Here is a 27,321-nt window from a genome sequence, read left to right as displayed (position 1 = left end):
CCTGGGAAGTAACCATCTGGAGATGAAGGCCACCGGTTGGTCTATGCCCAATTCATTAAGGTGCGAGCGTACTGCCCCTATACCATGCTCTGAGGCAACTGCCTGAGGGAAAAGTTCCCTGGAAAGGTCAGGCACCCTGAGCACAGGGGCTGTGCACATATCCTGCTTGAGGCAGAAATGTTTTTTGACATGCCTCTGTCCAATTTAGGGGTGGGAAATAAACTCTGCGCTCCACTTGGAGTGCGGAGCTAGGAAAATACTCCACTCACTGCTGCATAGCGGAGTTTCCACCCACCCCTACTTGCAGTTCTTCTCCTCAGAGGAGTTCCATCTGCTGATACTCCCATCATCAGCTTGAGACAGGGCGAAGACTGGGCGAGGTTCAACCAGTCACCATACCACTTACAGTGCAAGAGGAAGGCAGCGGTGCTGATTGGTTCAAACTGTAAGAAGAAAATCTAAAACTTCTTGTGTTCAGTAAGTGAGAGCGGGGGGCAATGAATATAAGCATCAGTTGCTTGAGATAGAAACCCATGCAGTGATTTGCTGAGGCTACACTGGCTCTTAAAAGGAAAGAGAACGGCATGGCCTTGTAGCCTATTGCTATGAGTCATGTGACACTGATGGCTTACATTCTTGTGATGCAATGACAGCAGTTTTGCACTATTCTACTCGTAAAGAATTCTTGTCAGGCTCTTGCCAGTATCTCTCCTGCTCCATCAGGCCACCGAAAGCTACGATGCTCGAAAATATTTTACGGACAGAGAGACTCACTCTGGACCTTCGTATTGGCTCAGTGGCAAGTTGTCCCCGAGATCTCCCTGATGTAACTTCTGTTACAAAGGAGAGCAGAAGTAGGTACATATGGCTGTGAGAACTTCCTGTGTAATGTAAACAGACGTGCACTGCCTGCACTCAGTAAAAACAAGGCTGTAGATCTTTCTACATCCTCATTGAAATGTGAACAGTCATTACTTTTTTTTGTTGCATATTTATATAGCGCAAACTCGACCCGAAGGTATTGGAGCGCTTTACATAGCACCGTATTTACATTACACATTCAGGCACGGGGAGATTAAGTGATTTGCCCAGAATCACAGGATGTGGACGCGACCTCGAGGCTCGAACCCTGGTTTCCTGCACCAGAGGCGGCAGCGCAGCCAACGGACCACATCACTTGAATGATTATGTGAATTTTCTCCTCCCGCTGTGTAGCCTAAAGTATGCTTGTTTGCGTTTTGATTGATAATCCTTGATATTGTTTCACAGAAACACTTTCAAGAATCCAGCTCTTTAGGAAGAAAGTGCCACATGAAAATGAAGATGCACATACTGCAAGAAGGTGCATGATAAAACTCCACATGCAAAGGCCTTCGCTTTGTCAGATGAACTGTTTGGTGAATTCTTATTTAAAAGGAACCCGGGAATAGTGTTCTAATACATTTAAAGTGCAGTATAAAAATGTAAATGATTGCAAGCAAATTTAAAGCTGCATTGGTTCAGCATGCTCATAAATACCAACAACTGCATATTACATGTGAGGTTTGCAATCAAGTGAGCTTGTTTCAATAAAACGGCAGATCTGTATGTGATTATTGAAGCCAAACATTCTGTATAGGACATGTATTGACATGGCCCGTGCACCTTCACCGCTGAAGAGCTCATTCTAGGGGTGGGCTGAACTCTGCTTTATGTAACTCGGCAAAATTCTGAGGAGTAAAACTCTGCAAATTCTACCCACCCCTAGTTCAAATCATATTCCTGGGCTGCTTCTTAGAAGTCAGCTCTGTCAAGGGGGTGAGAATAATACTATATCCTTTGACAAACCTCCTATAGAACACAGTTAGGTCTAAGAATGCTCTGACCTCCGTCCTGGATCTAGGGGCCTCCCAGGCCATTATAGTCTCTATCTTGGCCTGAATGGGCTGCACCTTACCCCTGCTCACCTAGCGATCTAAATACACCACAGACCCCTGCCCTATCTGGCACTTAGTGGCCTTGATAGTCAGGCCTGCCTGAAGCACTTCCTGAAGGTGAAAAATGTCATCCTTCCAGCTGCTACTGAAGACATCTATGTAATTCAGATAGGCTGCACTGAAGGCCTTCATTCCAGCAACAGCCTGGTTCAACAGCTTCTGGAAGGTGGCTTGGGCATTCCTGAGTCCAAAGGGCATCTCTCTAAACTGGTAGTGGCCCTTTGGAGTTGAGAAGGCAGACGTCTCCTTTGCTCCCTCTGTTAGGGTTATCTACCAGTGCCCTGATGTAAGATTAGAGGTACTTAAGTACTGGACAACCCTTAACTGGTTAATCAACTCATCAGCCCAGTGGATGAGATGATCATCTTTCTTGGTGACTGAATTGAGATCCCCTTAGTCCACACAGAACCTGATTTCAGGGGTGGTGCAGTTTTTGGTACCAGTGCCGCAGGACTGGAACAGGGGCTCCTGGAGGGTTCAATCACTCCCACCTCCAGCATTTTGTAAGCCTCTTCCTTAATGCTGTCCCTAACCTTGTCAACCAACCGGTAAGATTTATTTTTGACAGGAAGGTTGTATAATGTGTCCCCATCATGGGTACACACATGGGTAGTCCCAGAGATGAGGGAAACAGAGAGGAGTACTGCCCAAGCACTTGGTGCCAGTATCTCCGCTGTTCAGGAGTCAGACTGGTGGAAGAATCAGTCTCTCAACTGATCCATCTTTCTCCTTGGAGGCCAAGAGGTCAGGGAGAGGTTCACTATCCTCTTCCTCTTCTCTGTCACCAACAGCACGGTAAGCTCAGACCTCTTGAAGTGGGGTTTGAGGAAATTTACATGAAGCACCATGTGGGGGTGCCAGGGAGTCTTGAGGTCCAACAGGTACGTGGCTTTATACTTCCTTTCAGCCACCTCATAGGTCCCAGTCCAATGGTCCCAGAGGGCCCTGGGATCCACAGGTTCCATAACCCACCCTTTTTTCCAGGTTGCAATTTTTCAGGGGTAGAAATGTGGTCGAACCACTGCTTCACTGCTTCCTGACTAGCTTCTAAGTTGAATGAAGCTTACTTCTACAACTTAGACATTTGGCTTCTCAAGCCCAGTATGTAGCTTACTACATCCTGCAGAATCTTCCTGGGAGCTTGCCCCCATCCGTCTTTCCCCAGAGGTTCTCTGACAGGTTGCCCATACAGAAGCTCAAAGGGGCTGAAGCCCACTCCCTTCTGTGGTACCTCCCTGTAGGCACAGAGAAGGGACGGAAAGAGGATGTCCGACTTACATCTGAAGGCCCCAGACAGACCTTTGATCATGCCCTTTGCCCATTGGTTTGTGGATCATAGGGGTGGGGAACCTGTAGGTTACCCCACATTCCTTCCATATTGACTGCATATAGGCAGGCATGAAGTTAGACATCACTTCTTTGGGGAAACCTACTCGGGTAAAATTCCACAATAGGGCCTTAGCTTTTGCATATCGAGTCATGGTCCTCCGAGGTAGAGCCTCCAGGTAGCTAGGGGTATGATCCACCAGAACCAGGACAATTCTGTTACCTAAAGCAGTCTTGGGATCAATAGGCCCAACAATGTTGATGGCCAACCTTCTCAAAAGGTGTGCCAATGACAGGCAAGTGGGGCTTTCAGCCTCTGACCTGTCTTCCCACTGGCCTGGCAAGTCCTACAGAAAACATCTGAGGAAGTCTTGATCCTAGGTCAATAAAAGTGGGGGACACACCTTGCACAGGTCTTGTCTTGGCCCAGATTTCCTGCCAGTGGTATTTTGGTGCCCTGTCACATTGGGGGACTACCAGGGCCCTTATTGTCCCATGCACAGGAGCATTAGGCTCACCATAAAGGAGGTTGTCCTACCAGTAAGTGTGATGACTTCCAGAGGCATCACCTGCTGCTTGGGCTTTATCCTGCTGCCTCATGCCCTCAAGGGTTGAGCACTCCCTCTGTGCACTACAACGCTCTTCTTTGGTGGGACCTTCTTCTGCTTGTCATCCAGCAAGCTCTTGCAGGTCTCTAAGGGAAGCAAAACCCTCCTCAGAGGGTTTTGGAGTGGACAGTGCAGGTGCCCCATCTACAACACTGTGAAGACATTCAGGGACTGGCTTCACAGGCCCTCTGACTTGCCCCTTCTTATCAGATGGCTGGGCAATTTTACCAGGCCTTTTTGACTTCCATCCTGGGCAGCCATTGACCTTGTGGTTTCATAGATCTGCTCGGGAAACCTTAACATCTCCAGGTGAGCATTGAGCTCCACTTCTTTTGAGGTAATGTGCACAAGGTCATTATCTAACAGACAGTCCAAAGGCATGGCAGGGCTCCCTGCAAGTTTTGAAGACATGAATCCCCCCATTAAAATGAAACAAGGTCACTGGATAGTGACCCTCTCTGTTGTCAGCCACAACAACATGGTGGGATCCCTGGGATCGCGTGTCAGGGCCACAATAAGTTTCCGACACAGGCAGTGGACCTTGAAGAAAGTGTTACGACAGGCACTGCCCCCTGACAGGATCCATGTCATATAACTTAATAACAAATCAAATATAGCGTGCTGGGCGAAAACCGTAAGTTACAGTTTCACCCTGGAAACAGAGAGAATAACTCCACAACTCAGTACACCTTAGCGAGTGTACTTTTACTTCACTTAAGGCCATATTTGTTATGGCCTTCACTGTTGGTCCTGAAGAAAGCCTTTGCAACCCTTGCAAAATTGGCTGAAACATGTAGACCTATTTTAAGATGTTCAAGACCAATTGAATCTCTTAGACATTAGCATCTCGTTTTTAATCTTGCCCCTGGACCCCACTATTAAAATTCTCCTGGCTAGGAAGGGGGATCCTGGACACAATTTTAAAATTCACATTCTTCACTAACTATCAAAAACAAAAACCACTGTAATCAGGCATTGAAGCACACCTAGGATGTACTTGGTGCCCTAGGTGGGAATCCAATGATGGAGCATGCCACAAACTCAGTTGGTTGGTGAGGTTTCTTTTTTTTAAAAACTAATGATTTTTTCCACATGTTTGCTTTTGGAAGCAGTTGACTTTTTCGAGCCCGTCCTTATTGTTGAAATAGATTATTTAGGGAAGAAGGACAAGCTCTGTTCAATCCTCGCTCTCTTGACTTGTTGAAATATATGCCCTAATCATAATCCCATCAAATTCTAGTTGCCATAGGGGACCAGCAGTGTACTGATACTGTGCCACCCAATTGTTTACACAGAGCATTATTTACAATTTATCTTTTTTCTTTTTGGTTTTCTCAATACAACTACTCCTGCTAGTCCACCCATAGCACCCAATGGGCAGGAGATAGCAGTCCATCCGCAATGGCAGAGGCTGGACTGTATCAAGGAAGTATACTGGCGGCTGGTGGGCCTGGAAGACAAAGAGGCAGAAACAGCTCCCTCTCAGTTGGGCCCCAGTGCAGCCAGTCACCCTCAGTCTCCAGTCTCCTGGCCATCCCATCGCCGGCACCGCCACCAGTTGACAGGGGCCCTGACAACAACTGCTTCCACCCTCTCTGTCTCAGACAGGCCATTGCTGCTGCACATCCCGCAGCGGCTGGACGATATGAAGTGCTGGCTCAATGGCTTCTTCTAGTCCTTTTTTTATTTTTTGTGTTGGTGGGAGGGACTTGTGAGTGGAGAGGGTGGGAACGGAGCTGGAGCCAGGTTTTCTTTTTTATACGTTTGGCATTTTTCCACATTGGTGGTTGGGTTAATTTATTTGGGGAGAAGGGTGGGTCTGTTGTGGTTGGAGAGGGTTAGTTTGTTTGTAAGAAAAAATAAAGGGGGAACATTATTATATTTCATAGAAAAGTATGCCTGAAGTAGTTTATATATGTTTTAGTTTTACTCTGTACTGCTGCCTTTAGTTTTTTGCAGCTTGTTTATCTTTTTGTACAAGTGTATTATACTACTTAGTTATAGGTAGTTCAATCTCTCTAACTGTCTTGACCATTGGGGGGGGGTGCTGCCATGATCTATATTGTCTACCATGACCTAGATCCACAATTACTTGTAGTAGAATGTTATTTACTTACTTACTAACTTAACTAGTTCACTTCACTCAATAGTTGTCTTACCTGAATATAGATGAAGCAATAACAGGGAAGGCATCAGAGCTTCACAAGTGAGGTCGCATTCCCACGTGGGTGAGTTCAACTGTAGGTTTAACCAGAAGGATTATCCATCACAGGCAACTAAATACAAATAAATTAAACCACTGACTTAGTGGGTTGTAAAATATTTCAAAGCTTTTCAAAGAATTGAGACCAGAATACTGCATGATGACACTACAAAGAATTCCTGATAGTGATAAAATAAAAAATACCAATAGTAGTAACTTGAGTAATGGGGAGCTGCAATTTAATTTAATTAAAACTAAAGATATGATCTTCACGACTGAAATTCTGAAATGGACAAGCTTAGGTTAGGCATTTACGGTTACACAACACAAGGCCTGAATGATGATGCTGATGACTGATGTTCTTCATTCTACATCTAAAATATGGATCACTTATATGTGCAGGTGGATAAATGGGGCCAGTGTGGACTATTGGTTAGGTAATGGAAGATCCTGCAGTGAGATTGTGTTGCTTTCACTACATCCACCCCAACAAGTGTGTGATATATTGATGGTAAAAGTTAAGCCACACCTCAAGAAATTACACACTCCTGGGGAAGAGGATTAGGTGTTTGATGAATGGATGGTAAAGGGGATTTAGAGAAAGGTTTGACAAAAACAAGCACTACACAAGGACAACATTCATCTAGGTAATGAGCAGCATTTCATCGTCATCAATCTGTTGTGGATGGAAACAAAGGAATGAGTATGACACAGTACAATTAAATGCATTACAAACAGTCCTTCTGCCCTTGAGACCCAAGTTATCAGATATCTAAATGTTCGGTCTTCAAGGTTGGGTAAATAAATTATGGAAGAGTGAACTCATTCACCCAGTTCTCAAAACATGATTGTTAAAAGAAAAACTATACTGTTTTGCAAAATTAGATGGTGTATTTGCATTCTGCTCAGAAATGTCCCTCACTCTTGGGTGCATGTCTGGACTGGGTCGATAGGTAAGCAGGAGTGTTGAGCTCCGCTTTTGCCTTTCATCGTGCAGGAAACTTGAAGGCTTGCGGACTGTAAAACAGAAACTGTATTTTAGAGTGAAAGAGAAGGACAGAAGGAAGGTAAGGTTTATGTTGAGTGTACAAAGAAAACTCAAAGGCAGAGCAAAAAAAAACAAGAGATGGACTCAGAGTTTCACTTTTGCCACCAGTACAACATGCACACACATACACACAAACAGCAGCATTTCACAAATCAAACTCTCTCCAATCCACATAGCTGAGTACTAGGCCTCAGAGTCATGGTTCCCTCTGAAGTTGATAACTTCTTGCGTCTATCTGTTGATGAGGTAGATCTACCTTGATTTCTTCCATGCTCCTCCTTACTTCGAGTAACTCTATCCCAGTCATGACCCGAGCAAGTCAGACAGGTTCTGCACTGCTGTTGAAGAACAAGTAGAGAAACAGAATTTGCAGTATTTTGTATAGGTTTTTGTTTGTTAACTAAAGTGACTGTTCTGGTCTGTGAAAAACCAGAAAAAATGTGAGGACCCTGCAAGTAAATCTAGCTAAGTGTGATAGGGCCAATCACCTACAGAATAAAATTATCACCCATCATTCAAACACCAAACATTGCAAATCCTTTCAAGCAAGTTCCTGAATTTCTGTTCAAACCCCTCCCTCACTGTCGGCCACCTCAAAAATCATCAATCATCACTCAATATTCACTTGTTGGTGCAATGGTTACCTGTCCCAATGCAAGCATGGTGGTAGGTACACTATCTCCTCTATGATGAAAGCAACATATTAGAATTTGTCAGTCTTGTAAATCAAAGGATCATCTGAGGCAGCCCTCCTGGGTAATGAAAAGACAGAAGGATCAGAGGTGTGAACCGTACAGGTTGATTTTCACTAAGCAAGTTTGTGAAAGCCAATTACCTACATGAAAAAAAATGATCGCCTGTCATTCAGGCCCAAATCATTGCAAATCATCTCAAGCAAGTTCCCAAATTACAGTTCAACACCCTCCCTCACTGTCTGCCACCGTATGAATCACCATCAATCATGACTCGCAATCACTCATTCATTGTTGCAATAGTTGTAGCTACCTCTTCAAATCCAAGCACATGTAAGTTAGGCAGCAGGTACATAAATCATCTTTGATGCAAGCAACACATTGGAATCTGGTATTGGCCCTCTCCTAAATCAACGATCTTCTGGGGCAGCCCTGCTAAGTAATGCAAAAAAGGATAGGCATGCGATGGAGGCAGGCATTGTCTCCAATGTCATGAAGGAATTGTGAAGGCTTCTTCAATGCACACTGGTATGACTGCATTCAAGCAATATATTTAGGAGCCTAAAAAATGGTGGGGAAACATAACCCTGGCACAAAAATTATAATGTTGTACTGGCTACTCTTTTCTTTTTTGGGGCAAAGGTAGAAGTAGAGAAATAATTGCTAAGTTCTAAGGGGGCACTGGCATACTCAGTCCAGGAAGTAGAGTTCATCTTCAAACTCAGGTGGTTCACACAGAAGTTGGCCAGCTAACATACTTACATCCAACCAATCCTTCTCCTCCTCTGCTGCTTCAGGAATAGTGCGATTTTGCGGTATGAATTGTTGGTTCATGTTGATCATAGTCAATCTTTCCACGATTAGAGGCAAGAGATTGGCCCTTCCCACTATAACAACCGCAACAGCTGCACTGAACACATGCTCAGCAGACATTCTGGCTGTCGGACAAACCGCAAATTTATTGCCAGCATCCTGAGCTCTAGCCATTGGCATATCGTCCCATACAAATACATAAATGGGTGTTGATCCGCATAGACCTCATTTTGATCATCCACAAACTCCTGGAACATCCTATGGATGGTCATTGATGCTGCCACTTGCTCAACCTCCTTTGCCATCGCCTCTGCCCTGGACTTAAGCCCTGCTGATTGAAACCAGTACAATGCAGAGGTTGGGTCCAGTCCTTCTGTTGCGGTTGTTGCCAATGTTCTGGTTGATGGTGTTGTTGGCTGCTGTTAGACGAGACTGCTCTCTCTGGAATTGCAGGTTGGGACTCTAAGTTCCAGCTGTTCTTCCAGGTCTCCGGCTTGCTCAACAATCTACCTCTTGTATTTCGAAACTACCCCTTCAGAAAAAGGAATGAAAGTAGGCAGAATTTTTTCTGTACCATGGATCAAGTAGTTTGGCATAGATGAACTGATGATGTCATATTGCAGCCTTGTATTACAAGCCAAGCACAGGATTAAGCTCTTAACCAAGCCATGCACTTCAGTGTTTTTCATTTACTCCTGCAGGGCCGAACCTTTCAAGCACCTTATTTACATGGTCATGTAGCACATGTAACCGCTGAATAGATTGGCCCATCATAATGTCCTCCTAGCTAACTTCCTGTGTGAAAACTTCAAAAGAAAGTAGAATCTGTATCAGACATTCGACTAGGCCCGATTTGTTTGCATCCATGGTCATAGCTTTCCCAACTGCATCCCCTCCTCATTGAATGACATACTCATTGATCTGTTTGTACTGCTCAAACAAATGTTGCAACATGTAAAAGGTTGATTTCTAATGTGTCGGCACATCTTGTGACAGGGCTTTGACTGGTGCTCTAGTCGCACCCTGAATAATCCACAACTGCTTCCCTACCTTAAAAGAATGGCTGCAATGGGTGCAGATTCTTCTGTAGGTTGTCAGTCCGTTGCTGACTATGTCTTCTTTTTTTAGAAAGTCTTGCACCACCAGGTTATGCAATGAGCCAAACAAAGAACCCCGAAAAAGCTGTCTGACTTTGCCTAGACTATGTTACTGCCATTGTCCTTGGCAGCAAATCTAAGTCTGAGACCGCAGCGTGGTTGCGGGCATAGTCTGCCTAAACATGCCAGTAATAGTCGCATGTTTCTTTTCTTCTTTCTGGAGTCACTGATGCAGGTGACTTTTGAGAAGTAGATGGTGGCAGACTCAGTCAGCATCATAGTGGGGCAGTCACTGTATGCCGTGATGTCTCCAACTGACTCCAAGTCTTGTGCCATTGTGAAGTTGCTGAGGTAGGTGATTCTCCTGGCACTGCTGGGTACAGTTCTGATTTGTGTTTCGATGCCACGCTCTTCCTTCTCATCATCATCACCTCACAATATGATTTCACTTGTAGCTGATGTTCCCTGGCTCTCCTCCTAGACCAACATGAACAATTTTTTTAAGGTCCTCCTCCAACCAGATTGCATGGTGTTGTTTTTCATATGGGTCGTTTGGCTGCCAGTACCATAATGTGAACCAGGCTTACCTCAAATAACATGGGTGTTACAAATGCTACATACTATATTGTGCTCCCCCGTGTGCTAACTAAAAAAAGTTCCAAACAGGGGAGAATTACTACTTTACTGTACCACTGACAAAGCCTGAAAAAGAACTTGAGGTAGATGGGCATGTTGTTGATTGCCTCTCCGCAGTGCATACTTCTGCTGTGTTAGTGTTTACTATTGTCAAGCTGCCATCACCACTGACCCAAGATGGCGGCTCGGCTCAGGACTGCGCATGTGCGAGGGAGTCAGGCAGGCACAAAAGCCTGACTTCCACCGGATATCGCGCTTTGCGTATGAGATTTCCTGAACTTCTGTTTGAAGCCAATTCCCTGGCGTCTAGCTGCATTTCCTGTACTCGGCAAGCCTCGCGACTTGGATTCCTACGGACCCGCTCCCTGGGAGGTTTCTCGGTGTTGAGACCTCGACCGCCGCTGTCTGTGCTGCAGCCTTCCAATTTGCCCTGCTATTAATTGTTGTGCCCGCAGAATCCCCTTGCCGGTTTCCAGAGAGGGTGGGTTCCGTGGGTAGGCGGAGTGAGGGCTTTGTGTTCCGCCCGTCGGCCGATCTCTGCTGTTCCGCCGGCCGGCCGGACTACGGGCTGATCGCTCTACCTGTCTGCCAGATTGCCCCTACTCTGTGGACCCGCTACTCTGCCCCCAATATCCCATGTAGCCAACTGCTCTTTACGGTTGGTAGAAACTTGGATTACTTTTGGCTGGTTGATTTTCGATTGGACTACGTCTTGCTACAGTCTCACTATTCTGCCTTAAAGACTCCCCCTCCAAACCTGTTGTATGGTACTACGAGCAGAGGCACAAACTACCAAGTGGACTTTTGAGTTACGGTAACAGCGTGTATTTGCTGCCTTTATATTTTCCTTTATTTATGAGACTTCTTTTCATGACGACAGAAGATAGTATTCTCAAATGTTAAGAAGTGCAGATATAAGCTTTTTTTTTTCCTGAAGATGGTTAGGACCAATGAGTTCCTTCACTAAGCAGTAATGTAGCCAGAATGGTGAGCATGGTTATTGTTAATAAGTTTCTACTAGTATAACACCTAAGGAGTATAGTGATTGTCCTTTACTTCTTTCCACAGCCCAAAGTTCTGGATTATTCTACCGCTTCCTCAGCTCTATTCAGAAGAAGGGAGGATTAAGGTGTCAGTAAAGAGGATAATAGTGGTAGCATACAGTCAGAAATATAAGCAGTTGCAGACACTGCCACTTAACCCACCCCTTCTTTTCTTTTAGTGTCTTTAGAAGAATGTCTTCTGGAAGGTGAATTACGCCAAGGGATTCCTCCCCTTTTTTCCATGTTTTTTCTCCCTTCTTCCACTATTCACCATTGTGGCTTAGAGTTTGATAGGCGCAATAGGTGGTTGGGGGAGGTAGCGGATTTTGTCTTCAGTTCTTGGGCGCTTCTGCAGAAAATACAGGTGAGCTCCTGACAGCCTTGACAGAATGCAAAGCCCGAAAATAGAAAGACATATATTCTGCCCAAGCGCCATGGAACTGAACCAAGTGACATTGGCAGATTTGGCCAACATGATTGGGAATTTACAGGCAGAAACCCAGTCCCTAGCCACACGTGTAGATGCCCTGCAGAGAGAAAGGAGAGTGGACGTTGATTTAAGCCGACCGGGTTCTAGTGCGTCTCCTTCAGTAATACATGTATCCTCTCCCCACACCATTCCTTTAGCCCCCCCTGAACGTTTCTTAAGTGACCCTGCTAAATTTGCATCATTTATCAGTCAATGTCAGCTACATTTTATGTGCAAGGCTGCTTGTTTTCCTACAGACCAGGCCAAGGTGGCTTTTGTTATTTCGTATCTTGGAGGTTCTGCCGCTAATTGGACCATACCTTTAATTGAAAGAGATGACCCCTTATTGCATGATTATAATGTCTTCCGGAGAGAGTTCAGAAAATTGTTTGACAGGCACACCTTTACTCATTCAGCTGACACAGAATTATTGAATCTAAAGCAGGGAACTAAGGATTTAGCTGTCTATATTACCACGTTTCATAGATTAATTGCAGAAGCAGGATGGCCCGAGGAGAAGCGAAGTGCCTTGTTCTATAAGGGGTTGAGGGACAAATTAAAGGACGCCTTGGCTCAGGTAGTGGATCCTCCTGATTCCTGTTCAGCCTTAATTGATTTGGGAGTTAAATTAGACCATCGACTAAATGAGAGAAAAAGAGAAAAAAGTAAAGGGGACAACAGATGGATGATGTACCGAGAAAAGAAACCTGAAACAGAGAAAAGTACAGAAGACCCAGAACCCATGCAAATTGGAATATTGAGGGGACCTTTAAGTAGCGAAGAAAGACAGAGAAGGAGAGACAACAAATTATGTTTATATTGTGGGAAACAAGGCCATTTCTTTAGAGAATGTCCAGTGAAACCAAAACAGACAAAAAAGTCGGAAAACTAACGAACCCGAGGCCTATGGAGACAGGGTCCTCAGGTACTTCTGAGTTAATTGTCTCTTCCTTGGACATATCCTTGTGTCATTTGCATCATTTTTTTGTCACTGCCTGTCTCTCTTGGGAACACCAGACACTAGAGGTCCGGGTAATGATAGACTCAGGTGCGTCAGGTAATTTTATTGACATTCTTTGGGCTAAGAAGTGTAACATAGATTGCTTATCCAAGAAGATCTGGGAAGACGTAACTACTATTGACGGTAGCACCTTAAAATCTGGGCCCACTACCCACAGTACCATTCCTCTACGATTAGACATAGAACACAAACACTATGAATATTTAGAGTTCGATTTGATAAGTTCACCTCAGTTTCCAGTCATACTAGGGTTACCTTGGTTACGGCTGCACAACCCCCTGATAGATTGGAAAGAAATCACTTTGGAATTCCGGTCTGGTTTTTGTAGCGACAATGTTCCATCTTTTAAGAACTCAGGGGCATATGCATCAACATTAGCATTTGCGATTCCTTATTAGCGAAAAATAAGGAATCGCTAATAAGGAATAGCAAAAGGCTATGCATGTAGGAATCGCTATTCAAATAGCGATTCCTTAACATTCCTTATTACCGAATCGGTAATACCGAATCGGTAATAAGGAATACCTACCCATTCATTCCTATGGGCTTGGAGGCCCATAGGAATGAATGTAAAGCTATTCTGTATTAGCGATTCGGTATTACCGAATCGCTAATAGCGGGAGCACTTTCAAGGGTGCCAGGGTGTCAAAAGGACACCCTGTTGCACCCCTGAAAATGATATGTGCACATATGTTGCACACACACATGCTCTAAGGGCATGTGTGTGCGCAACATGAAACTTTGAAAAATGCACAAAAGTGCATTTTTCAAAGTTTTTGCAAATTACCATGCAGTTCATCTTCATGGTAATTTGCTCCCCTTATTAGCGAAATCGCTAATTTTTTAACTTTGATGCATTGCATTTGAGGAATCTCACTTTGGGATTCCTTAAATGCAATCGCTATTTAAGGAATCGCTATTTAAGGAATCCCTATTTAAAGAATCGCTATTTAAGGATTCCTTAAATACCGATTTCTGCTTTTGCGTTGATGCATTGGGATTGGGTATTTTTTACTTAATACTGGGAGCTAATAAGGAATCGGTATTTTACCGAATGGATTTTGGCTTGATGCATAAGGGTGTTGGTTACTAATCAGGTGGCCTCTACTACGGTAGAAGAATGGTCCTTGCCTCTCATATACCAGGATCTTCGATCTATCTTTGATGAAGAAGAAGCTACAAGCCTCCCCCCGCACAGAGTGTATGATTGTCGGATTGATCTGCAGGCAGGAGCTCACCTTCCTTGTAGTAGGGTGTATTCCCTTACGGAAAAGGAAAATATATATCTTAAAGAGTATTTAGACAAGATGCTCCAAATTGGCTTTATTCGTCCTTCCCGGTCTCCTGCCTCTTCTTCTCTTTTTTTTATTCCTAAGAGAGAGGGTGGTCTGAGGTGTTGTATTGATTATAGAGCACTAAACAATATCACCATTAAGAACAGGTATCCTTTGCCTTTGATTTCCTCCCTCTTGGACCAAGTAAAGGATGCAAAGATCTTCACTAAACTAGACTTACGCGGGGCATATCACCTTGTGCGCGGTAGGGAGGGGGATGAATGGAAGACGGCTTTCTGTACTAAGTATGGGTTATACGAGTACTTAGTGATGCCTTTTTGGCTTTGTAACTCCTCCAGCCTTTCAATTTTTTATCAACTAAATTCTTAAAGAGATGATCGACGACTATGTCATAGCTTACATTGATGACTTATTGATTTTCTCCTCCTCCATGCAAGAACATGAAAGACATGTGAGAAACGTCTTAGAACGGCTAAGAGGTAACAAGCTTTACTGTAAGTTAGAAAAATGTTTGTTTCACGTACAACAAGTAGCCTTTTTGGGTTTCATTATTTCCCCGCAGGGTCTAAGCATGGATCCACAAAAGGTGGCAGCGATTCTCCGTTGGCCAGCCCCACAAACAGTTAAGGAGACACAGAGCTACCTTGGCTTTGCTAAGTTTTATAGACGGTTCATATGCAACTTTTCCAACCTAGTCTCCCCTATCACTAGACTGTTAAGAAAGGGAGTAAAGTTTATCTGGACTCCAGAGGCAGAAGAGGCCTTTCAAAAGCTGAAAGAGGCGTTTACTCAGGCCCCTGTATTGCGCCATCCAAATCCTGCCTACGCTTTTGTGGTTGAAGCGGATGCCTCCCAAGTGGCAATAGGGGATGTCCTTTCACAGGCCAACCCCAGCTCAGGAATACTTCATCCGGTGGCTTTTTTTTCACGTAAACTAACCCCTGCTGAGATCAATTTTACCATAGGGGATAAGGAACTCCTGGCCATAAAGAAGGTGTTTGAGGAATGGAGGCAGTATTTATTGGGTGCCAATCACACCATCACTGTGTTAACAGATCATCGAAATCTGCAGTTCCTAAAATCTGCAAGAGCCCTTTCCATGAGACAGTTGCGATGGACTCAATTTTTTATTGAATACGACTTCGTTATTCGATACCAAGCTGGGAGGAAGAATGGGAAGGCAGATGCGTTGTCCCGTTTGGGCTATGGTCATGAAGAGACCCTGGCCGAACCACCCATCTTTATAGCCAGGGAAAGAATAATTGGAGGGATCTGCTCTGAAGAAGACTTCCTAGCTAAGGTCCAACACAAACAAGCTACCGTAGAAATGGAGAAGGTGATAGGTACAAACGTAGCCACCAAGGAATCTGGGTATCTCTATGTAGAAGGAGGCATGGTCCTTCCAACCCCAGAGTTGCAAAGACAAGCTTTGGATTGGTGTCACTCACATCCCCTTGCAGGTCATCCAGGGTACAAAAAGACATTAGAGTTCCTACGAAGACACTTTTGGTGGCCAGAAATGGGAAAGGACACAAAGCACTTCCTTCAACAGTGTCATATATGTGCCCAAGGCAAGGCTTCCCAACAAAGGCCGGTGGGACTGCTGCAACCATTACATGACCTAGTCGTCCCTGGCAAACTGTATCGCTAGACTTTATAGTGGACTTACCACCTACTGCAAAAGAACACAACTATTTGTTGGTGGTAGTGGATTTATTCACTAAAATGGCTCACTTCATTCCTTTGACACAACTCCCTACCTCACAGAAACTAGCATCAGTGTTCTTGCAGCAGGTAGTCCGCTTACATGGCCTTCTGTTGGTTTTAATTTCAGATAGGGGGGCTCAGTTTATTTCTAAGTTTTGGAGAGGGTTGTGTGCCTTGTTACAGATAGATGCCCGTTTGACTTCCAGTCACCACCCCCAGACAGACGGACAAACAGAGAGGGTGAACCAGTGTTTTGAGCAATACATTAGATGTCAGGTCTTACATTCCTCTAGGGATTGGGATGACTTGGTTTGGTTAGCGGAGATCTCCTACAACAATAGTTACCATGTTTCAAATAAATCCACACCATTTTTCTGCACATATGGCTATCATCAACGAACTATACTTAGTCCCAAGTATTCCTCCTGTTCGACACCAGCTGCAGTTGAGTTAATACAAGGACTACAAACACTTCATAAGACAACCCGAATGAGTCTAGAGCAAGCGAAGGCTAGGTATAAGAAAGGAGCAGACGCACATAGAAGACCAGAACCCGAGTACAAACAGGGAGATAAGGTGTGGTTGTCCTCTAAGAATCTGACGTTGAGAGGGTCTTGTAAGTTTAAACCCAAATACATAGGCCCATATAACATTCTCAAGGTAGTGAATCCGGTAGCCATGAAACTAGACCTCCCCGCCTCACTAAAGATACACCCAGTCTTCCATGTTTCCTTATTGAAACCAATAGAACTGGGAACTCGCCTTCCGGTTACCCCTGCCCCAGTGGTCATCGATGAGGAACCTGAATTTGAGGTTGAGAAGATCATAGACTCAAGGAGAGTCAGACGCAATCTGCAATATTTGATACATTGGAAATGGTTTGGAGTTGAAGAACGCACATGGGAACCTGCTAGTAATGTGCATGCACCCTGGTTGCTGCGTACTTTACACAGAAGGCACCCGGATAAACCCAGACCTGTGGGAGGTTCATTAGGAGGGGTGTACTGTCACTGCTGCCGTCACCTCTGACCCAAGATGGCGGCTTGGCTCGGGACTGTGCATGCGTGAGGAAGTCAGGCAGGCACAAAAGCCTGACTTCCACCGGATATCGTGCTTTGCATACGAGATTTCCTGAACTTCTGTTTGACGCCAATTCCCTGGCATCTAACTGCATTTCCTGTACTCGGCAAGCCTCGCGACTTGGATTCCTACGGACCCGCTCCCTGGGAGGATTCTCGGTGTTGAGACCTCGTCCGCCGCTGTCTGTGCGGCAGCCTTCTGATTTGCCCTGCTATTAATTGTTGTGCCCGCAGAATCCCCTTGCCGGTTTCCAGAGAGGGTGGGTTCCATGGGTAGGCGGAGTGAGGGCTTTGGGTTCTGCCCGTCGGCCGAACTCTGCTGTGCCACCGGCCGGCCAGACTACGGACTGATCGCTCTACCTATCTGCCGGATTGTCCCTACTCTGTGGACCCGCTACTCTGCCCCCAATATCCCATGTAGCCAACTGCTCTTTACGGTTGGTAGAAACTTGGATTACTTTTGGCTGGTTGCTTTTCGATTGAACTACGTCTTGCTACAGTCTCACTATTCTACCTTAAAGACTCCCCCTCCAAACCTGTTGTATGGTACTACGAGCAGAGGCACAAACTACCAAGTGGACTTTTGAGTTACGGTAACATCTTGTATTCGCTGCCTTTATATTTTCCTTTATTTATGGGACTTCTTTTCATGACGACAGAAGATAGTATTCTCAAATGTTAAGAAGTGCAGATCTAAGCCTATTTTTTTTCCTGAAGATGGTTAGATCAATGAGTTCCTTCACCAAGCAGTAATGTTGCCAGAATGGTGAGCATGGTTATTGTTAATAAGTTTCTACTAGTATAACACCTAAGGAGTATAGTGATTGTACTGCTTCCTTTACTTCTTTCCACAGCCCAGTGTTCTGGATTATTCTACCGCTTCCTCAGCTCTATTCAGAAGAAGGGAGGATTAGGTACCACTAAAGAGGATAATAGTGGCAGCATACAGTCAGAAATATAAGCGGTTGCAGACATTGTCACTTAACCCACCCCTTCTTTTCTTTTAGTGTCTTTAGAAGAAGGTCTTCTGGAAGGTGAATTACGCCGAGGGATTCCTCCCCTTTTTTCCCTGTTTTGTCTCCCTTCTTCCCCTAATCACCATTGTGGCTTAGAGTTTAATAGGCGCAATAGGTGGTTGGGGGAGGTAGCGGATTTTGTCTTTAGTTCTTGGGCGCTTCTGCAGAAAATACAGGTGAGCTCCTGACAGCCTTGGCAACTATTGCAAGTCTCTGCTGGGGCTTTGCAACTATGGGAGCTGATGGTGCTACCTATGCCACATCCCTAAGGGCAGGTTGAATAGCAATGTCGGACTCCTCTGTTTCACCTTCCACAATGACTGCCTGATCATCATCATCCTCCTTATCATCCTGTTCCATAAGTCCAAAGCTTTCAGGTACTTTTCTTTTCCCTTGACTCTCCAGGCATCTTCTCGAGTCGTCCCGGGTCCAATCCATGTCCCTATCTTCATCATCAGAAGTGGTGCTTGGAGAAGATGGTGAGCCAATGAGTCTAAAAGAGAAGGTTCTTGCTCACAAGCAAGCTCAACCTCCTGTTCTACTCCAAAATCAGGAAAATGTACTATTAATGACTGGGGCTGCTGTCCACTTTTCTCTGCTTCCTGAAAAGATTGGGTACTACTTTGCATAAGGAGCACAACAGATTATGTGTCACTGCTCATCAGCGTTGCCAAGACTGCAGTGGCCACCTCAACAACAGACATAGGGGCAGATTTATAAGCCCTGTGCGTCACTTTTGCGCCACCGTTGCGTCACTTTTGTGACGCAGCGGCGGCGAAAAGCCAGCGCCATGCTGCGGCAGATTTACAATGTGACGCATCTAGGGAGATGCGTCACGTTGTAAAGCTTGCACCACATGTGGGCGTACCTTCACGGGGGGGGGGCGTTCCGGTGCAGGAACGCCTCCGAAAAGTGGCTGAGTGAAATCTACAAGATTTCACTCAGTCACTTTTCCGGCCATGCTGCGTCAAATCCCTGCGCCTGCTTGAAGCAGGCGTAAGGATTGACGTAGCATTGTCCTGATAGGGCACCCCCGAGCCTTGCTGGAGCTGCATCGCACTTGCGACGCAACTCCAGCAATGCGCCGCCCTTCCGCCATCAGATGCGTCACGCATCTGTTTATCCTTGCGCCACGATGCGCTGCATTGTAAATGCGGCGCAACTATTGTGGCGCAAGGGTAAACTTGCGTGACACATCTTCCCTGGCGCATCCATGCTGATTTGCAGGGATGCGCCAGGGAACATAAATCTGCCCCATAGTCTTCTTCAACTTAGGTTGGGGCACTGCTGTTGATGCAGGAGGGCTGCTTCCAGCTTGCTTCCTGGAGCCTGGTGTGGCAAGCATATGACGTGGTGGTCCAAAAAAGGTTTGGGGCGACATGCCACTGGTGGGAAGCTACTCCTTCTCACTGACCACTTTCTTGGAAGCATCTTTCTTTGGGGCCATATTAAAGCTCTCAGTAGAAAGTTGCACTAAGCTACACAAGCGGAAGAGATTCGAGGACTGATGTGTGACTGGATAGCTTTTTGTTCGGCAGTACTGTGGGTGATATCTCTTCTCTTGTGCACCTAAAATCAAAAAGGCAAGAAAAATATTTAGGGGCTGGTTATGATGTTGGTCGGAAAGCCTCCAACCACTAGTCTGAAGCTTTCCGACCATGGCCAGAGTCTTTCCGACCGACACAGTCAGTTTGCGGTCTGACCGCCAGATTACGATGTCGGTGGTCAAACGTACACTAGCTGGTCATTATGACGCAGTTCCAACCGGCTCTCGGAGTCTTTTGGCCAGTCGAAACTGCACTGTAATCCCCTATGAACCGTGTTTCCGCCATTGGGATTATGATGTTAGCTTCCGACAGACTTTTGATGCTGGCGTTTCTGACACATAAAGTCTATCGGACAGCAAGTTTGGGGGCTCCTAGCAGGGCCCCCTTGCCTCCATGGTCTACGGTTGGTGGTCGAGGAGGTACCTAGGGTACCCCCCTGTAAAACCCTGCACTGTGTAGCAGGCACCATGGGGTGCCTACCACGGGGTGCAGGGCTTTACACACACACCCATTTCTCTATAAGAGCCTGTATTACAGTCAGTTTACGGCCGTAACACAAGCACCCATCGAGAAAAGTGAGAATGCGACCGAACAGTGTTCGGTTGCATTGTAATCTGGAAGTCAGAACCGCAGACCAGAGGTCGTCCATCCCGAGATCGAGACCGTGTTGTTCGGAGGCAACTCTGACGGACATCGTAATAAGCCCCTTACTGTGAAACCTGGCATTGTTGGCATTTGAATTAGTACAGACAAAGGCAATATTAGTGTGGTTGTTTACTTAGTCAATAATAATCACTTTAAAGTCAAACCACATCACCATACCATAAAATTGAATTCCCCATCAGATTGACAAACAACATACATAATGACAGAGCTCTTTCCTTTATGTCGATATATTCTAAAGGAGACAGCTGTAGCATCAGGGAACTGCATGGGTAAATGGAATAGTAATCTTTAAAAAAATGGAGGTTAGTGTGTGCCTATGGCAGGCAATGGGGTCCAGAGGGAAGTGGAAGAATCATCATTACACAAATAAATGATGCTGATGTGTCTAAAGTGCACCATACCTAGGGTGTCCCGAAGGAAATGGAATAATCATCATTACAAATGAATGATGCTGATGTGTCTAAAGTGCACCACAGCCAGGGTGTATAGGAGTAAAAGGAATAATCATCATTACAATGAATTATGCTGATGGGTCTAAAGTGCACCGCAGCCAGGTTGTCCAGGATGAAATGGAATTATATGTCTAAAAACAAGAATGTTGTTGCGCCGCTGTGGGCCTAGGGTGGATGGAAGGATGGATATATGGATGATGGATCGACTAGGCAAAATGGAAAAAAAATGACATTAAGATAAAATAACATTGGAAAAAATTTCTATTAAACAAAATTAATATAACAAATAAAACACATTAATAAGTGAAATAAAAAAGTATAGAATCAAAAAATTAAACAAAAAAATAAACAATGAGATAAGAAATATAAGGCAAAATAATAATAATTGCCGATGTTTATATAGGAGGAAGACAAGAAACCTATTGGAGGTGCAAAATAAAATAAATGCATGTAATATTATATAAGCACTGTTCCTGAAAATCATTTGCTTAACTTACATACTACAGTGATCCTCAGGCATATTATTCAACTGATATGTCATCCATTCATGCATGCCTATGGCAAAGGCACACTGGTTGGACTGACAAAATGTCTGCCAGCCAGTGCCACATGGTCAAACAGCAACACTGAGCAAGAATGTAATGGGGAATAAAGAAGACATGCAGGCCTATGGCAAACAGTGTCTGGCTACCAAAAATGTCCACTAGCCACATGATCAAACAACAAGCAGGAGGCAATGAAAACAAACACATACAGGCCTATGGACACTGACTATACAAAAAATGGTCCCTGGACACATGGCATGGGGAACAAAGACAAATGCTAGCCTATGGCAAACACACTCACACACTGGCCAGAGAAAGGAGACATGGTAACACCGGAGAAAACAGCATTAATTCAGCAAAGCCAAAAATGAAAATAAAATGGGCTCAAACATTTTAAAACAACACACATCCTCCAAAGATATCAAACACCTTACCCCACATATACACCTTTTGTAGAATGAAAATGTGAAATACACCATAAAAAACACATTTTGTAATTGAATCCAATGCCATTCATGGCCTAAATGGTGTTCAATTCAACAGACACCACAGAAACAGTCATTTCATGCATCTGTGACTAGTACTGGGCGTATTGGTGGGAATTAAATTAGTATTACAAAATTAATAAAAACATGGAGAAAATGTACTAAACTGTGTAATACTGTGTAATAATTTTCTTTTACAAAAGAAGAAAAATTACATGCACAGATATAACAAGGCCCCTACTGAAAATGCAGACCACCCACCAGAATAGATTTTAAAAATCTAATAAAATACAAAAAAATCCTGGTCCATGCCCCCAATCAAACAAGCAACACTCTTATACAACAGTTTTTGAACTTACTTGTGAAATCTCAAATATAAAATCCTAAATTTCAATAGTATAAATTCAGCAGACAAGGAGAGTGATCCTTCCAGCTCCAAACCCAAATTTAAAGTAAGCAGGAGATGGACAAAGCAACTGGAGAACCCTACTGGACAGGAACAGGCAGTTGGAGTCTTTGATGCACTTCCCTCCAGTTGGAAAACAATTAAAAAAAGGCTTCTGGTGGCAAAAATAAAAAAAACACATCCCTTGGAGAAGAAAATTCAATTGAAAAGACTCTAAGCGGCTTTCGAACACAAAAGCTGCTCAAATGGTGCATTTACCATTCAACACTACATTGGCGCCATCAAGGTGGAAGACATTAGTACTCAGGCACACCTAACCTTCCTGTGTTTCTGGCTGTCTAGAGGGAATTCTCAAGATGTAGCTGTCACCCACCACAGACGTGTATTGGAGACGAGCTGCAGGCACACAGAGCTGTAGAAGCAGAAAAAAGGTCCACTTCCTAAAAGTAACATTTCTAAAATAGATATCATTATCATTGCAAAGATATAAACCATGATACTGCTACTCTATTCTAATCAGGAATTACAGCTTAAAAGTGTATGAAGGAATTCCCAATGTTCGCCTATGAGAGGAGTATGCCTTAGAGTAATAAAAAACAAATGTAGGTGATTTAACTACCTGTGCATGCAAAAAGTAAACGTGCATGTCCTACCTTTTACTTACACAGCACCCTCCCCTAAGAGCTAACTTGGGCCTAACTTAGGGGTGACCTAAGTGTAACATAAGAGGAGTCTAGCTCTTGGCAAAGAGTTTTAAATACTAAGTCGAAGTAGAAGTAAAATTGCACACACAGGGTCTGCAGTGGCTGGCCTGAGACATGCTTAAAGAGCTACATGTGTGGGGGCACAATCAGTACTGCAGGACCACTAGTAGCATTTAATTTACAGGCCCTGGGTATATGGTATACCACTTTACAAATGACTTACAAGTAAATTAAATATGCCAATTAGTTATGAACCAATGTTACCATGTTTAGGGTAGAAGCACATGCACTTTAGGATTGGTCAGCAGTGGTACAGTGCTCAGAGTCCTGAGGTCAACAAAAAGATTTAGCAAAAAGAGGAGGTAAGTAGGCAAAACGTTTGGGAGAAGACTACCCTAAGGATGACAGGTTTAACACAAGCCATGAAAACGATATGTGAATAAAGAGTCAATGCACCTTGCCCACTGCCATGGGAGTGACAGCAGGTCCCTATCAGTGTTCCATTTTAATCTCTGTCCCTTCTTCCCCACCCACATTATCTTGAGAATCTGTGTCAATTCGCATCTGGCAATTACCTGAACCAACATGCTGTTCTATCTCTTCCACTGTCAGAGCCCACTCAATAGCCTCCTGTTCCAGAGACAGGCAACTCTGCAACTTCCTGTGTCTCCGTTGTCGCTGTCACTTGCAATGCCATTGTGCATTTCCAAGGTTCTGCTCTGCCAAAGCTGTTAGGCACCTCAATTTCAGCCATGTTGGTGCTTTCTCAGAGCTTGTGTTGAAGGTAGTTGTATCGCCTTCAACAACCTACAGTTTAGTTGGATATGCCAATGAGTATCGGATATTCATTTGTCGCAAGTGATGTTTAGTTGCAGGGAGCAAGGCTCATGTAATTGAGATGCATATGCACAGTACAATTCTCAACAGTCCTTGGACATTTATTCCTGGCATTTTGTAGGATGGGATCCCAGTTCCTAAAAATTAGAAGACCTCCACCACTACCTGTCGGCCGGGGGCACCAGGTGGTAGAGCATAACCGGGAAACCTGTAAACTCATTCCACTGAGAAAAAATGGAAGCCTTTACTGCCCAATCCAGTATCAACAACCCATTGTTCGAAAGAAAGCTCTATGTTGTGTCTTTATACGTTTTCCGGCAAGCCTACATTTCAGATATTGTTACTGCTGAAGCAGTCTTTGGCATCATTGACCTTCAAATTTAGCGGGTCAACTTTTTTCTGGATTTTCCACAGCTGCACCTGAATGTCTTTCATTGTGGGTTGCACTGTGGCAAGTGAAGGCTCATTTGTTTTCACCCTGGGTTTCAACTTCTTATGATCCGCATGAAGCAGGCCCCGATCTACTATCATAGTATCATATTATGGCACTAGGTTGGTTTTTACATCCAGCACTGCTTGTAATATGGCCTCAAATTGACCAATATGTTCACAGAGGGTGGTTTTCATGCTCTCCACATTTGTCTGGGTCAGGCCACCCGAGGAGTAATGTGAGTCAGTGTGCTCACACTGCTCCATTGTTGCAGGGATTCTGCTCAGGTACAGAATTATGCTTGGGCCATTGAACATCAATATGTAGGGGACTGACTCACCATACCATCACATTATCTATGAGCCCAAGACCAACTAGTTATAGTGCCTCACTTGCCCTCCTAGCCTCTCCAGGGAAACAAGAGAGTGGGTACCCCAGAACAAAACCGTATTAATCCTCTCAGGGATTGTGATAACAGGACACCACACCCTTGCACTCTCTCACTGATAGCGTGGCACAGAGCAGTCAGGCTTATTTTAGGGGCAATGTGTAAAATATTTTTGCTGTGCTTCAAACAGAAATGAAATGAAAACACAACATAAGAAAAATTCCACACCAATTAAAAAAAAGGTTACATTTTAAGAAATAAATCAAGACCACATTGACAAATATCCAATGAGTAGAAGTGGAGATAGGCGATTCTAAAGATATACATGAAAATAGCACCAAAAAAGCACAAAGTGTCCATTGTGGCAACCTGGTCATGCTAGACTAGAACAAAGTCACATATTAAGGCCAACCACGATGAGGTGCGGGCCAGCTACGGAGACCCAGCTAGGCCCACTGAATAATCGTACCTTACATCTTGGTTGCAGAGAGCTGAAGAATCCCACTTTGAGGATGCATTGCAGCCATGGCGATGCGAGGTCCTGATCAGAGATGCATCACACAGCATCAGTTCAGGAGCTGCAAGGCTACAATGCAAGGTCCAGCATCGTTGTCTAGGAGACTGTCATTGAGGGGTTGTATGACGTTACAATGTACGCCATTATCACGCATGCCGTTACAACGTATACCTTTACACCGACTTGCTGTCGGGGTGTTCTGGAAGTTGGAATAGTATAGTTTACTATTCCAATTCCAGTGTGTGCAACAGTAGCGAAGGTGTTGGAGTTAAATCCAACACCTTCTACCCCCTGCAGCAAGCCTTTCACGTTGTATCGACATGCGGGGTAATGACATGTGTTGTAACACATGCGTTGTAACGGTTGTTTCTCCACTGAGGGGACTTGTGATGCAAATTCCTGTGCTGAGGATGTAACACTCACTGGCTGGTTCTGAAGAAGCTGCGGGGCTAGCCATGTGGAGTCCTGCATCATCAAGGCTGCCGCCAACAAGAGACTTGTGATACGAGGGCCTGCGTCGGGGGTGCATTGCACAGCAGTGGTACTGATGGGACCTCAGGCTGCATTGCAAAGTCCTTGCACTGGGAAAGTCAATGTAGCAGAGGTATTGCATCTGTTCTGTTAAGGTTTGCACCATGCAGCAGAGGAGATGCAGCAGTTCTGCTGGATCCACAGGCTGGCAGAGCAGCTTTGGGTCGACTTTCAATAGTCCATGACTGGTGTGATACCACTTGGCAGGGTAGGACAGGGTAGGACTCACAGATGACAGAGTCCAGGTGCCTGGTTCAAGACAATTAGCCCTTAGAGTAACTCTGTGGTCCTGGGTTCAGAGATGTAAGTCAAGTCCTACTCACCGAGCCAGGAGAGCAACAGGGAAGCAGGTCAGCATACCAGGGCAACAGTCCTTCAGAACAGCAGTTCAGCAGAGTGGCAGTCCTTTCAGCTGGACACCAGTCCTTTTTCCTGGAAGAGTTAACAGGTCCAGAAGTGTACAGATGTGTAAAGAGGTTTTGGATCGAAGAGTCCAATATTTATACCTGGTGCCTGCTTTTAAATAGAGGAAGCTTCCAGAGTTTTTCACCTCCCTGAGGTGTCAGGCATCCCCTTCCTCCATTCCTCCCTCTCCTGTCCCCAGCCTTTTGGGGTCACAAAAGACTGGTGACAAACCCTGTGTGAGAGTGCTAAAGCAGAGCCTTTGTGATTTTTTGTGTGGTAGGTGACAGCTCCTCCCTCTCAAAGTGACCCATTCTTCTGACACCTATTTTCCACTTTTTCTCACTGTCTGAGAGCAATACACAAATATCAACTTCCAACCACACTTAGTCATGTGACCCAGGATCAGGCTGCAGCAACCAAATGGTTAAGATAAGCAAATGCCAACTTGCTAAAATTTGGGTACACAGAGGGTTGTGGCCCTAATGCACTCAGCTAGAATGGGCCTATAAGTGCAAAAAACACAAAAGTTCGAGCTGAATGTTTGAAGTGCTGCTATTGATTTAAACAGACTTCGACCAAACTCCAAATAGTCTTGGTCAGCATAATTTAATATGTTGTTCTTTGAACAAATTTAAATTGTGTAATTGTTTACATTCACAAATGACAGATCTGGTCAACACTACAAATGAGTGCACACACAAACTGACATAAACATAAAAAAAAAAACATTTGGTAAATCACCTAAAATTAATACAAAAACATGAATGAAGTGATACACATATTTAAAAGAAGTTTTTTCAGTCAGAATCAAAACAGTAACCCACATTTCATTTAATAAAATGTTAATACAGTGTACTGGGGTTGCTGGCCAGAGAGGACAAACACTTAGAGACAATACAGGGTTTATGCAATTAAAAAACCTAGGGCATGTAGGTTGAACCGAATTTGCGATTCTCAAATTGCGTTTTTTGGCGAATCGCAATTTCGGAATCGCAAATTCCGATGTAGGTATTTTTTTGCAATTATTTAGCGATTCCCAAAAAATCGCAGATTTAAATTGCGATTACCCAAATAGCGATTCCTTAATTGCGAAATCGCAAATAAGGAATCGCAAATCCGGGAATCTGCAATTCAGGTGCAGAAAGATGACATCACACCCAGGAAGTGTGACTGCCCATGCTGCACCTGATTGCCAGCAGCTGTGATTGAGCCAGTAGCTGTGGGAGAGCCTGTGTGGAGAGGACAACAGTTTTGCTCAGCTTTTGGAAACAAGCCAAATGGAGTCCCAGGGGCCTGAGAAGCAGCATGATGAACCACCAAGGAAGAGGAAACATAAATTCAGTGACAGGGAGCGGGAGGTCCTCACACAGGAGGTTGTC

This window comes from Triturus cristatus, chromosome 11 (assembly GCF_964204655.1).
Source record: "Triturus cristatus chromosome 11, aTriCri1.1, whole genome shotgun sequence".
In the NCBI taxonomy this organism is placed as follows: Eukaryota; Metazoa; Chordata; class Amphibia; order Caudata; family Salamandridae; genus Triturus; species Triturus cristatus.
Note: the sequence above shows the minus strand (reverse complement) of the source record.